The sequence below is a fragment of the Periplaneta americana genome, chromosome 15 (assembly GCF_040183065.1).
Source record: "Periplaneta americana isolate PAMFEO1 chromosome 15, P.americana_PAMFEO1_priV1, whole genome shotgun sequence".
Classification (NCBI taxonomy): Eukaryota; Metazoa; Arthropoda; class Insecta; order Blattodea; family Blattidae; genus Periplaneta; species Periplaneta americana.
In genome coordinates, this window is record NC_091131.1 from 71384545 (window position 1) to 71397845 (window position 13301).

General features: G+C 35.6%; 1 long non-coding RNA gene across 1 annotated transcript in view; it reads right to left on the reverse strand.

Moving 5' to 3' along the window:
* The window catches only part of LOC138715645 (uncharacterized), a 13860-nt gene extending 6628 nt beyond the window's left edge, over nucleotides 1–7232 (reverse strand). The window contains exons 1-2 of the long non-coding RNA XR_011336526.1: nucleotides 7202–7232; nucleotides 406–568 (exon numbers count right to left, since the gene is read on the reverse strand). This is a non-coding gene — a long non-coding RNA (uncharacterized lncRNA). The remainder of the gene's footprint in view (nucleotides 1–405; nucleotides 569–7201) is intronic.
* Nucleotides 7233–13301: the final 6069 nt, after the last annotated feature.

Genomic DNA, 13301 nt, shown 5'->3' on the forward strand with positions numbered 1-13301 from the left:
CTGACTTACATAACCATAACATAACATAACTTTCGAATAATTTCAAGTTAGAAATATGGTCGAGCTTAAAAAGTCGTATGAAACTTGCGCTCGTTTCATAAGCAAACGTACTTGCATCTTAATTACTACCATTATAGGCTCGTTGCATAATGTGCTATTAAAGGCTGCTAAAATGTTCTTCCTGAGACGGGAAATGAAAAACAGCGACAGAACAGCAAACGGCCAAGTCCATATTCTAATAGTGATATTGACGGTAGTGGTAACAAAAAATATACCATATATTAGGTCCATAATTACGGATCATGAACTGTGTTTCAAAATAAGAGAATATAGTTCATGTTCTCCATTGCAAATATAGCGAATTCTTATATATGTTGAAGGTGCTGTGCACATACTATACCGTACTGGGTTAGGCAATGTGCTGCAGTCAGAACGTGTAGTTTTGAGATCAGTGTTCCTCCACACAGATACTTGAAGTTGTACAGCAGAACCAAGAATGGGTACTCGTAGTTCCAAGTAACTCTTTCATCTTCTACCTCATTCAGAAATATAGCTGATTCAGCGCAGTCTGAAAGTACACAGTACCCCTATATATAATTATCATTTATCCATAACTGGTAACATCTAAACTGGCCTTTGTTTCACCGCCCTTAGCAACTTAAACACATAATAACTTTATTAAAATTTTTCCATGACAAGTAACACATTAGCAACAATAAAATCCACATATTCATTCATTTATAACTTATTCATAAACTAGCCGTACCCGTGCGCTCCGCTGCACCCGTTAGAAATAAATATAAATTAATTACATAATTAAAATAGGACATTTGATCCAGGGAACATTCGTGTTTGATAGAAGGATAAATCGTTTATTATGTTACTTAGTTTAAATTGTATTTAAAAAACTAAAATGCGATCATTTTTTTTCCAGAGACCACTCATTTGGTCATAAAAATTATTTTAGGAAATACAGGAAACGAATGTATAGAATAGCCTATCAAGTTTTCTGTGCATAAGAAGCTATTTTAATCTTACCTGTCCTCAATTCACTCAGAAGATACTGTAATAACATTATAGCATTATGTCCATCTAGAGAAACTACACTTGGCAATGGTGAAATAATAATTAATTATACAAATCGGTTAATTTAGCTTCCGATATTACTTCATACAAACACAAAAACATTCTCTGTAGGCTATCTTTCATAGTTTTCGATTGTTGTTGTCTAAGGCCCTTTATAGACGAAGTCATTTTTTTTTATTTCATTACACGGCCTTAGATGGCAGTTATTTTAATTTTAAAACTCATTTATCTCATTAAATATCAGTCCTATCAAAATTTTTCAAAGAAGAAAACTTATCGTAAATGATGTTTAAAGAAACTTTTGTTATGTAACATTTTTCATGAAAATCAATAATAAGCGAGATATTTCGATTTATTTAATTCAGACCCCCTTACAACCCTCCTTTTAAATAATGTATTTTGAATGCCATATGACCTAAAATCTAAGTTAGAACGAACTTAATTTATATTCCAATTTTCATCGAAATCCGTTCAGCCATTATCGCGTGAAAAGGTAACAAACATCCAGACATACAAACAAAAATTTCAAAAAAGCGATTTTCGGTTTCAGGGTGGTTAATTATATATGTTAGGACCAATTATTTTTGGGAAATCGAAAATTACCAGAAAAATTTCGGCTACAGATTTGTTATTAGTATAGATAATACTTTACAAAGAAAAGGTGTGCAATTTAATTAAATTTAGATACCAGCAATGAAATTTAGACACTAGTAATGGGTAAATAATGTATAGTAAACGAGAATAAATAGTTTCATGCTCTTGTGAAAATTATCGTCCTCTGTTTCGTCTCGGGCGCTAAACTGATTTTACTGTCTCGTAGGCCTATATACAGTAGTACACGAGTATATACACATGCACAGACACATTATACATATGAAGACATTATTACAAAAACAGCCCTTGTCAATTTTTAACGAAAATGAGTTAAGGGCACCATCACTTGGAGACGCATTTTTGCCACAATCTGAAATGTGTTTAAAAACCGAAAACGACCTGTGTCAGGCGCAGTAGCCATAAGAAAAAACACCGATTCTACAAAAACAGCCCATGTCATTCTGCTTTCGAACAAAAATTGCCCTTGTCAACTGACATGGGTTGTTCTTTTGTTAAATGTCTTCAGCACTGAATTAATTAGATACATTATGCATTATATAATAATTATTGGCAGCATTGTGTTAAGTTGAATAAATATTTAAATGTTTCACGTTGCAACAATAAACAGTCATTGAGCATTTCATTTTAGTTTCTTGTACATCATAGCTAGTAACGATGGAAGTAGATTACATTAAATTTTCAGAAAAGAAAATGAAAGGGCACAAAGGAAGATTTTATTAAGAAAATTAAAGTAGAGGGAAAATAACATACTAATCACGTAGGAAAATATTTGTATTATAAGGTGAGAATAAGTTCAGATGGTAAATCCGAAGATGTGCCTGTTTGTCGCAATGCGTTTGAGTTTGCATGGGATAACAAGAGGGCGTCTTCGTACTGTACAAACATCATTGCTGAACCATCAGAAATCTTCTACTGACTCCAGAGATAAACACAATAATCGCCCCAAGGCGGTTCCAAAGAAAATTGAAACTCTGATTATGCATCATATTAGTTCATTCAAACCCCGGCAGTCCCCTTACTCTATACGAAGAAATCTTCATGCATTGTACGTGCTAGAAACACTTTCAGTTAAAGAAATGCGCAATATGAATAATTTCGAGGGAAAAATTGTTCCGGAGCCGGGTATCGAACCCGGGACCTTTGGTTTAACGTACCAACGCTCTACCACTGAGCTACTCGGGAACTCTAACCGACACCGATCCAATTTTTCCCTCTATATCCACAGACCTCAAAGTGGGCTGACAGCCGTCAAGCAACCAACTTCGAGTGCACACTAACTCCGTGTGACTTAAATTGTGGCTCTCTGTTAACGAACAGTGACGTTATTATGCAAATCAAGATTTCAGGTATAACTCCCTGTAAAGTTGATTTGAATAATTTCGAGGGAAAAATTGTTCCGGAGCCGGGTATCGAACCCGGGACCTTTGGTTTAAACTTAAATTGTCGCTTTCTGTTAACGAACAGTGACGTGTATTATGCAAATCAAGATTTCAGGTATAACTCCCTGTAAATTTGATTTGAATAATTTCGAGGGAAAAATTGTTCCGGAGCCGGGTATCGAACCCGGGACCTTTGGTTTAACTTAAATTGTGGCTTTCTGTTAACGAACAGTGACGTGTATTATGCAAATCAAGATTTCAGGTATAACTCCCTGTAAAGTTGATTTGAATAATTTCGAGGGAAATTCATTTGGTTTAAACCAAAGGTCCCGGGTTCGATACCCGGCTCCGGAACAACTTTTCCCTCGAAATTATTCAAATCAACTTTACAGGGAGTTATACCTGAAATCTTGATTTGCATAATACACGTCACTGTTCGTTAACAGAAAGCCACAATTTAAGTCACACGGAGTTAGTGTGCACTCGAAGTTGGTTGCTTGACGGCTGTTAGTCCACTTTGAGGTCTGTGGATATAGAGGGAAAAATTGGACCGGTGTCGGTTAGAGTTCCCGAGTAGCTCAGTGGTAGAGCGTTGGTACGTTAAACCAAAGGTCCCGGGTTCGATACCCGGCTCCGGAACAATTTTTCCCTCGAAATTATTCAAATCAACTTTACAGGGAGTTATACCTGAAATCTTGATTTGCAAATGCGCAATATGTTTATGGAGTTACATCGCATTCAAGTATCCTACCATACCTACTGATATATTTTTACATAAATATTTAATATTTCCTTCAGACTACCTAGATCTGATACCTGAACCGTATGTGACACCTTGACCCAACAGATAGAAGCTTGTGAAAGCAATGATGAAAAATGTCAAACTTATGGATCAGAAGCAAATACATCTTTCAAAGCAGAGGCTTTCTGTGTCATGAAACGACCATACAAAGAGCTCATAAAGGCATAGCTGCAGTATTGAGTTTCGATTACATGCAGAATTTGCCTGTCCCACATCTAAGATCCAATGTAATCTACTACTCTCGTCAGCTTTGGCATTATTGTTTTTGAGTATCATTTGCCAAATGATGAGGTAACCTGTTTACCTATCATGAAACAGTTGGTAAGAAGGGACAAATGAAGTCATGTCTTTGCTCTTTGATCACCTAAAAGAAAGAAATGTTTTAAAAATGAGTTAATTATAATATTAAAAGGCTATCCAAACCAAAATAAAAAATTTTTGTATGGTGTACTTCTTGTACATGCTAGTACACTGTTTTCAAGTTTTCAAACGAGTTACGCACTTGTTCCCCATAAGAGGCCACTCATTTTTGTCAAATGATCAGAACTTTTCCTCAATTGCAAAGAAAAAACGAACTGCCTTTGTGCAAACTCCAAATCAGTGGGATGATATAATAGTTATAGCTGCAGAGTACATCCAAAACCTTTTGAAGTGAAGAGGTTCATACACCAGATTTTCTCAACATCATCAAGACTACAGTGGAGCCCTATTTTTCTCAGTCTTCTAGATGTCAACTGAAGCTAATGCAGCTGAGAATGTATAGGCTTGACAGAGACTTCCCACACGTAGGAGTAAGGGACAGTTATTCGGGGCCATAGAGATCTGTGCATATCCGTAAAAGGGTATTAATACCTCAAGAACTATCATTTGCCCCTCTTTACAATGAACCCTTGAAGATCAAGCAATAAAAATGGAGGACCTGAAAAAACTGTATGGACTAATGTCTCCAGAAAGCCGCCGGTTCTTTGAAAGTCTCCAACTTGTTTCAGAAACAGAAACTGCCAATACACATGTTGTAAACTTTGAAGCGTCAACAGCAGTGGAGAAGAAAGTTATTAACATGTGTTGTTATTTCTTGCTGATTTACTGATATTGCAATACAATATTAAATATTGAAATAATAATATTACAATCTCCATTTGTATCGTTTTAATACAAAAATTGCCCATGTCACACACTCCCACATTCAATAATTAATTATAGGTCTCTAATATTTAAAAACTTAAATGTATTTATTATATATCTGATTCTTATATCCTGAAGAAAGAGTCTATCTTTTTTTATTTCGGTGTTATAATTTACATGGGCTGGGGGTTGTTTTTTCCTTTTCCTGAAAAATCGAAATTTTTGACAAGGGCTGTTTTTGAAATAATGTCTTCATATGTAACTTTAAAAATATCGTCCTATAATAATCCGTGGCGCTACAGCCCGTGAAAGGCCTAGACCGACCAGCCGGCTGCTGGCCTCACGCCCACATGCCGAAGCAGAGGTGGACGATCATCCAACCAGAATGGAGGTATCGTGTGGTTAGCACGATAATCCCCCCAGCCGTTATAGCTGGCTTTCGCAACGGATTTCGCTAGCTATCGTAACTCCCCAAGTGCATCACGATGCTGGGTGGGCACCGGTCCCATACACTGGCCTAAATTTCATGAGAAAATTTCTTCCCCCATGAGGACTCGAATCAGCTCGCATTCCGTAACGCGAGTCCCAGGCAGGTTGCCTTAGACCACGACGCCATAGCGTGGGACTCGTCCTGTATTATACACAAACATAAAATTTAAAAATTAATGTGTTCATCTCTTATAACAATGTCATGAGCATGGTGGCAATACTACAGCACAACATTATCACAAAATATACGAGTTAGGACAATTTGTTGACCTATGCCATCTCCAGGAATGTCATACCTGGTTCTTCCTCTAGGCCGAACTAAATTTCTTTTACCCATAGGTTCCTAATCGTATATCTGTAAAAATATATTATTTGGATCCGTTCTCAAGAGATGTGCATGCTAATGTTTAATGTACATATTTAACAAGTCTAGTAAATTCTATACTTGTAGTTCTAATCAAATAACTACAATTAATTTATTTTGCTTGGGCTCGCTACTATACGAAATATGGAGAGGGTAGTTGCGTAAGTAGAAGTATAAAATAGTTTCGTTTGTCGTAACTTAAAAAGAAAATCATCTGCACAGTTGTTCAGTCAACTGGCCGAAGACAGGTCTGAATCTTACAAATGATACGAACAAGGCATAACTTATAATGTAACCTGGTCAGGAGATATGTAGTGGTAGGGTAGCATTCATCGACGACTAGCTACATATTACATAATCAAACTTCAGAATCTGCACAGTGTCGTAGAGAATTTTTAGAAACGATTTTCTAGGGTTGATCCAACTAATTGCAGAACAGTAGTATTGCATTGCATTGCACTGCATTGCATTGATTATCTTATAATATAGGCCTGGGATACTACATGTTAGTCTACTAAGTATTTTTATAATATATAATATGATATAATATAATATAATATAATATAATATAATATAATATAATATAATATAATATAATATAATATAATATAATATAATATAATATTATATTATATTATATTATATTATATTATATAATATGTAATACAATACAATACGTACTAGTCCATTATGGTGCAGCACTTTGTATATCTAGTAGGCTATAATACGATATAGAATCTATTTTCGATCTTATTAATAAACCGTGTATAATTTTTATACGAGACTTATACAGAGTTGGAACAGAAAACGTTATTAATAAATCATGCATAAGCGATAGATGTATGAGCAGTGTGTAACTATGTACATGGGAATTGCTTTGCTGTTGTTATATACACGAAACCTCCTGTTAAGCGTTGCATAGAGAGAAAAAATTGCCGCTTCTATAACAGTTGTTCTTATTGATTGTCATTTTATGATGACGGTTGCCTTGTAACCACAGAACAACAAATCAAAGCACATAGAATACTTAATTAGAATAATATTAATGTAGCTGTACTCTTTGATGAAACGATACTAATCGCGGCACACTAGCGCACACTATCGGTTGCAGTAACCTTTCGTGATAAAATAATGACGAAACTGTAACGTTGTTCCGTAACAGTTGTATTGTTATACACGACGTATATAGAGATTATTAATCAGGAATTTATACACGACTTGTAAACGAGCAATTCATTGTATAGGTATAAGGTAGTTAAACGTCTGTGTAAAGGTTTTTATTGGACAGACCGTTTGTGTGAAATACCATATGAAAAAAAGTAAGTCAGAAAGTGTACTTACAGCATTTGCAAGAGCTGGGACGCTTGTACTTCTGAAAAAGATTAAAGCAGATGGCTGAATTTAGTACTTGTATGTAGGCCTACTTGTGAGTTATAAGTTACGACTGTATGAAATACGTTTTTGAATATCAAACGATAAGTACGGACTGTATTAGATTGTTTGAAGATTCACTATTGTTGCTTGTCTTGTAAAGCGCTAAGCCATTTAAATCTCATGTATTTGGAAAATTATATACAAGTTAAGGACTGGGGGGGGGGGAAGAGAGATCATCGTGCTGAGCATACGATACCTCTATTCTGGTTGGCTGATCGTTCACCTCTGCTGAGGCATGTGGACGTGAAACCAACATTCGGCCCTTCATAGGGTGTCGCGCCACGGGTATGTAATTTACATAATAATAATAATAATAATAATAATAATAATAATAATAATAATAATAATAATAATAATAATAATAATAAATGACAGTATTTAACTCACACATGTAAGGTCAATTAAAACAGCGTTCATAGATTAGATAATAAACATACAATATATATATATATATATATATATATATATATATATATATATATATATAAACACAATTGTATGAACACTTTACAATGATGATAATTAAGATGGGTAAAATTCAGACATGTTTCGTAGGGTGCCCCTCCATCTTCAGTGACATTACCACGACGCTGGTACAGGTGTTCGGCCGCGATGTATCGTGGCTTAAAGGAGAACACCTGTACCAGCGTCGTGGTAATGTCACTGAAGATGGAGGGACACCCTCCGAAACATGTCTGAATTTTACCCATCTTAATTATCATCATTGTAAAGTGTTCATACAACTGTGTTTTATATATATATATATATATATATATATATATATATATATATATTGTATGTTTATTAAATGACAGTATATTGACTAGAGAGATGAGAATATAATAATATACACTGCTAAATTTGGCTTAACGCTATTCTTTGTACAGACCCAGATACAAAATTTCTGCAACTTGAATTTTCCAAGTGCCAGTTTAACATACTGCGCATGCTTAGTGCTTACTTAGCATGCGCAGTGTGTTATAACCAGGCTTCGAGACTTCGGACCCAATAGAGCAGTTTAGTGGGAAATCCGCATAACGGCGTACTGAGTATAGTGGTAAAGCACAGTGGGTGGGGGTACTATGGAATGAATGCCAACAAATACCCAAAAGAAAACGCTCTGTATTTGAAGGTTCTGACAAATAATTTGGTTTTCGTACAAACTGTGTCTGAAACTACTGTATTACACGGTGAGAAAAGTCAGAGCAAGAGATGCCGGAAGCCCTCAAATTAATTTATAAAATGACACAGAGAATTAATGAGACATCAAGTACACCGGTTACTGAACGTGTAAAACAGACATGGAAATCAATTTTATATGAAAATAACGGATATGGAACATTGTGTAACATAAACAGCAAATAAGTGGACATAGAGTCACCCGAGAATAAAGAACTGCAATAATGATAGGTTTTTTCGTTTTGCTCCTATCACGTCATGCGAAGTTGAGCGCAGCTTTCTACAGTACAAACTTTGGCAGATAACCGAAAAAGATTTACGTTTGAGACACTGAGAATGTATCTTGTAGTAGGTACAGTTTCCCTGAAAAGGAATGAGACGATTGAATATTCCTTAAGTCTCAGATGTAAAACACTGCGCATGATCAGAGACCAGAGCACTGATACACAAGATAACGAATATTGAGTTACTTAGATTCAAGCTATTTGGTTTGTTACTAGCATCGTTCCGGAATTCACTTCAAAAACTGCAAAAAATATGATAATATTACGTAAATAAGAGATAAATATATACGTAAATCGTGTAGTTAAATCGACAATGGACCTTCATGACTAGATCGACACTCCGCACAGAAAGTAAAGCTTTCGTGTCTTTGCAACAGCTCAGACGCTAAGCTCTCTGCGTGTTGTGTAGAAGAGAGCGAGTTCGATTCTTAGTCTATATCAACGTCTTTTTTTTTTCTAAATAACGTTGAAATAGAGTTTTACAAAGTCCTCAGATTAAGTGTTAATTATCACAGAAATTACGAAATTACAAGTTATAATATTATAAACGTTAATCTAATGAATGCATTTATACACACACACATACAATGTAAATGCATATATATATATATATATATAATTAAAAACTAACAATTAAAATGAAATTAAAAATATATTCCTAAGCCACACAGACAAACGATTACAAAGGTTTAGAGTCCTTAGGCCATGTCATTTGTTGAGTAATTATTACAATATTTTATTAGTAGCTTTCCCATATGTGTAATAAATGCACTCGCACAAAACAATTTTTGTTAAAAAAGTGTGGCTTTAGATTATTTCATTCTCACCCCTCCAGTTGATTTTAACTATTTTTATCTACGTGTTTAATTTAATGTGCATTCAATTTAATTCATGTTATGATTGAATGTATAAGCACTTTTGCAGTTATTGATTAATTACATATATTAATACTAAATATTAAATGCATGTGTTAAGTAACTAATTGCAGTATCTTTTGCAAAATCTTGAATGTTTAAGTTGTCAATAATATTTCTGTACTATATACTAAAAGACGTTAAAAGAATTTGCAATAGATTTGGGATCCTCTATTTTATAATCACTAATTTTAATGAAAAAATATTTTCTTTCTTAGGAAATCTACAAGTTTAACTTTAATTATATTCCGAATAGCTTTAATTGCATTATCTGGATTTTGTGCTTTTCTATTCAAATGTGTTCTATTTCCCTCTTTCATAAATTTTGATAAATTACACTGTACTTCTTGTAGTATTTAAGAATATGAGGATAGTTACATTGCAGCTCATTACATATAGATTCTTCTTTTAATACATGATATTTTTAAGTCCCTGCATTATCTACATGATTTTACTTTTGAAATTTTTCACAACATTGAGTGGAGAACATCCACTGAAGTGATTCTGAAATGAAGTGAAAAATACAATACATTTACTCTTAATATCAGTAGCAGCAGTAACATATACGTTTTTCCAAGATTTATTTTGTAGATATAAATGTAAATAATCACTAGATACAGCATTTACGACCCTTTTTTAGTTTTTAAATTAGTATTTTGAAATTGTTCAGTAACATTGGAAACAGGATTTGTTTATCATGTTCATACAAGCCATTGATTATAGGTGCTGCCGAATAGGAATTCAGTCTAATTCAGTGTACAAAACTTTTATCAATGGCTGTGCTACTTCAGCTTGTATGCTGGTGGAGAAATGAGTCTACGACTAAGATTTCCAGTTTCAAGGAGTGAATTTAATTTACTTTTGCGGAAAAGTTCCGAGAGATAATCTATGTCTATGTCACTACAGATCACAAATTCCATATGAGATTTCTAAAGTCTTTTCTTTACAAATTCAATGTTGGCTATAAATATTAATAAATATTAAGAAATATGAATGATTGTAGTTATAAGTCTGATTTACATTATAAAAAGCAAGAAGTTACATTCCTCGGCAAGATTCGAACTGTTCGATGTTTGGTTTTGTCGTCCAACACATAAGCACGGACCTATTCAATGCTTATGTTAATAACCTACAATTTAGCTGTAGCAATGTGGTATCATAAGTTGGGGTTTGTTTACTTAATGTAATTAGATTTAATTTGATTAGCTTCGCAACAATTGGACTTCCTGTTATATCCTGTTATTTAAATATTTAAGTTAGAGTTGATTTATTAACTCTTACTGTGCAAGATGACCCTTATCTCAATAATTCTATATCACGTTAAATAGTCATTGTCTACACTAAAGTATTATCATCATCCCTCATTTCTCATCTTGATGGCGAACCGACGTGACATGAGACAGCGAGTTATAGCTCTAGTTGAGGCTGGATATGGGGCTAGATCTGCTGGCTGTTTGGTCGGTGTTTCTGGAAGTACAGCCGAGAGGTGGGTTCATCGTTACCAAAATTCAGGGGAGGTCGAAAATCGCCCTATTCCTGGGCGTCCCCGGATTTCTTCATTGGACGAGGATGCTCTCTTATTCGAGGAAGTTCGACAGGACCCCTTTCGGACTGCTAACGAAATAAGAGCAGCATCTAACTTTCCCGGTTCTTCACAGACTGTGATCAGCAGGTTGAGGAACCGCGGTATTAGGAGCCGGAGGGCTGCGCAAATGGAAATATTGGGGGAAGCACAAGCTGTCGACCGTCTTGCCTTCGTTACCAATCGAGTCCGTGTCTATCGTGAGGATGGTCTCCCACATGATCAGCGCTATGTGCACCGACGTGAAAGATCGGGGCGCTTTAGCATATTGTCACAGTCTAGTATATACAGTCGCGAAGCTCAATACGTAGTAAATATGCAAACATTAGATTGTTTCTAACCACTAGGATCGCTAATATCGCCTCATTACAGGCAATTCAAAACAGTACCGTCACAGTCTGTTGTTTCTAGCACCCTCAAAACTCGAGCTTCGTCACTGTATATAGTAGACTGTGATATCGTGTTGGGGTGGATGTCTTACGATGGACCTGGCGTTATAGAACGCATCGATGGCCGGTTTAATACGGGAACTTACGAGCACATTCTGGAAAATATATTCCTTCCTTCCGCCCCTAGAACGTTTTCCCGAAGGAACATTGCTGTTCCAACAGGATAACCATCCCGTGCACTATGCCGCAAGCATTCAAAGATAGTTTCAAAGTAGACCCGAGATCGAAATCATTAATTGGCCTCCGAAGTCACCTGATTTGAATGTCATCAAAAATTTATGGGCGGAATTGAAAAAGAGAAGGATAGCCACCTATGCCCACCGACGCCCTCGAAATCGAGACGAATTGTGGGATCAAGTTGTTGAAACCTGGGAAGATCTCGCCGGGGATTAGAATTTATTCCACAATCTCGTGACATCCATGCCGGACCGACTTAGAGCTGTAATAGAAGCAGATGGCATGTGGACAAGATTTTAAATTGACAGGTCTCTTTTTGTTTCTTGTGATTTTTGTTTGAGGAAAAATACTCTTAACTTTCAAGTAAGATTTATTTTTTGACGAGGTTCAGCCCACTTGTAAGACCCAGAAATTGGGCATAAATTATTCATATTTTTCGACAAATTAGGTAGTCTAGGAACTATGAAGAAATTAATTACACCTCAATAAAAAAAAGTTTCACCTGGGATGGAACACGAAACGTTTCGGTTAAGCAGTGGAACCGACACGCTACTGTATGAGCTATCGAGACAAGACAGTGACAACAGCAGTCTAGAATGTAGATCCCATAGTAGGCATTTGCCATTCGGTACAGAGAAGCAATGATAGCTTGTGACCCTAGCTATGTTGTGAAATCGTGGCCTTAAATGGCTGTCTTCTTCGTGATTCTTATTTTGGTCCTTGTCCTTGTTGTGGTCCTCGTAACAATTCTTGCTGTATTTCTCATGTTATGTATCGTTACGTCGATATCGAGTGAATCGCGCTGTAGAACTTTAACTTCCGACGATCAAGAGTCGTCTCATTCCTTTTAAGGGTAACTGTACATTGCAATTCGGTACTGTAACTGCACTTCCTAAAGACGACCAATAGAATAAATGAAAAAATTAAAATTGCTACATGCTTATTTCCACCATTAACACTGTGTATAATTAAACACAAATGCTTATCAAAGACAGGAGAATAAATGCTTTTCACATACTTTTGACATTATCATTGTGTAATGTTTATTTACTTTCAGAATGTACATATGTGTGTTTCCCCATACTGCCGTACTCTACTCTAAATAGCAACGTTATTACCTGAACACATCTCTATCTACCTGCAGCGAGTCAACAACATATAGTGCATGAACAGTAAACTTATTGTATCGGGTCTAAAGTCTCGAAGCCTGGTTATAACTGAAACTTGGAAAATTCTGATGGCCCAAATTTTGCTTACTGAGCTTGCGCAGTGTGTTATAACTGGAACTTGGAAAATTCTAGTGGCCTTAATTTTGTTTCTGGGTCTGTACATAAATTCGACTTTATCTCGGCGGTATTTGGCATCTTAATACTATGCTGTAACGACTTGTCTACCAGGCATCTGTATTTCACTACAAATAAC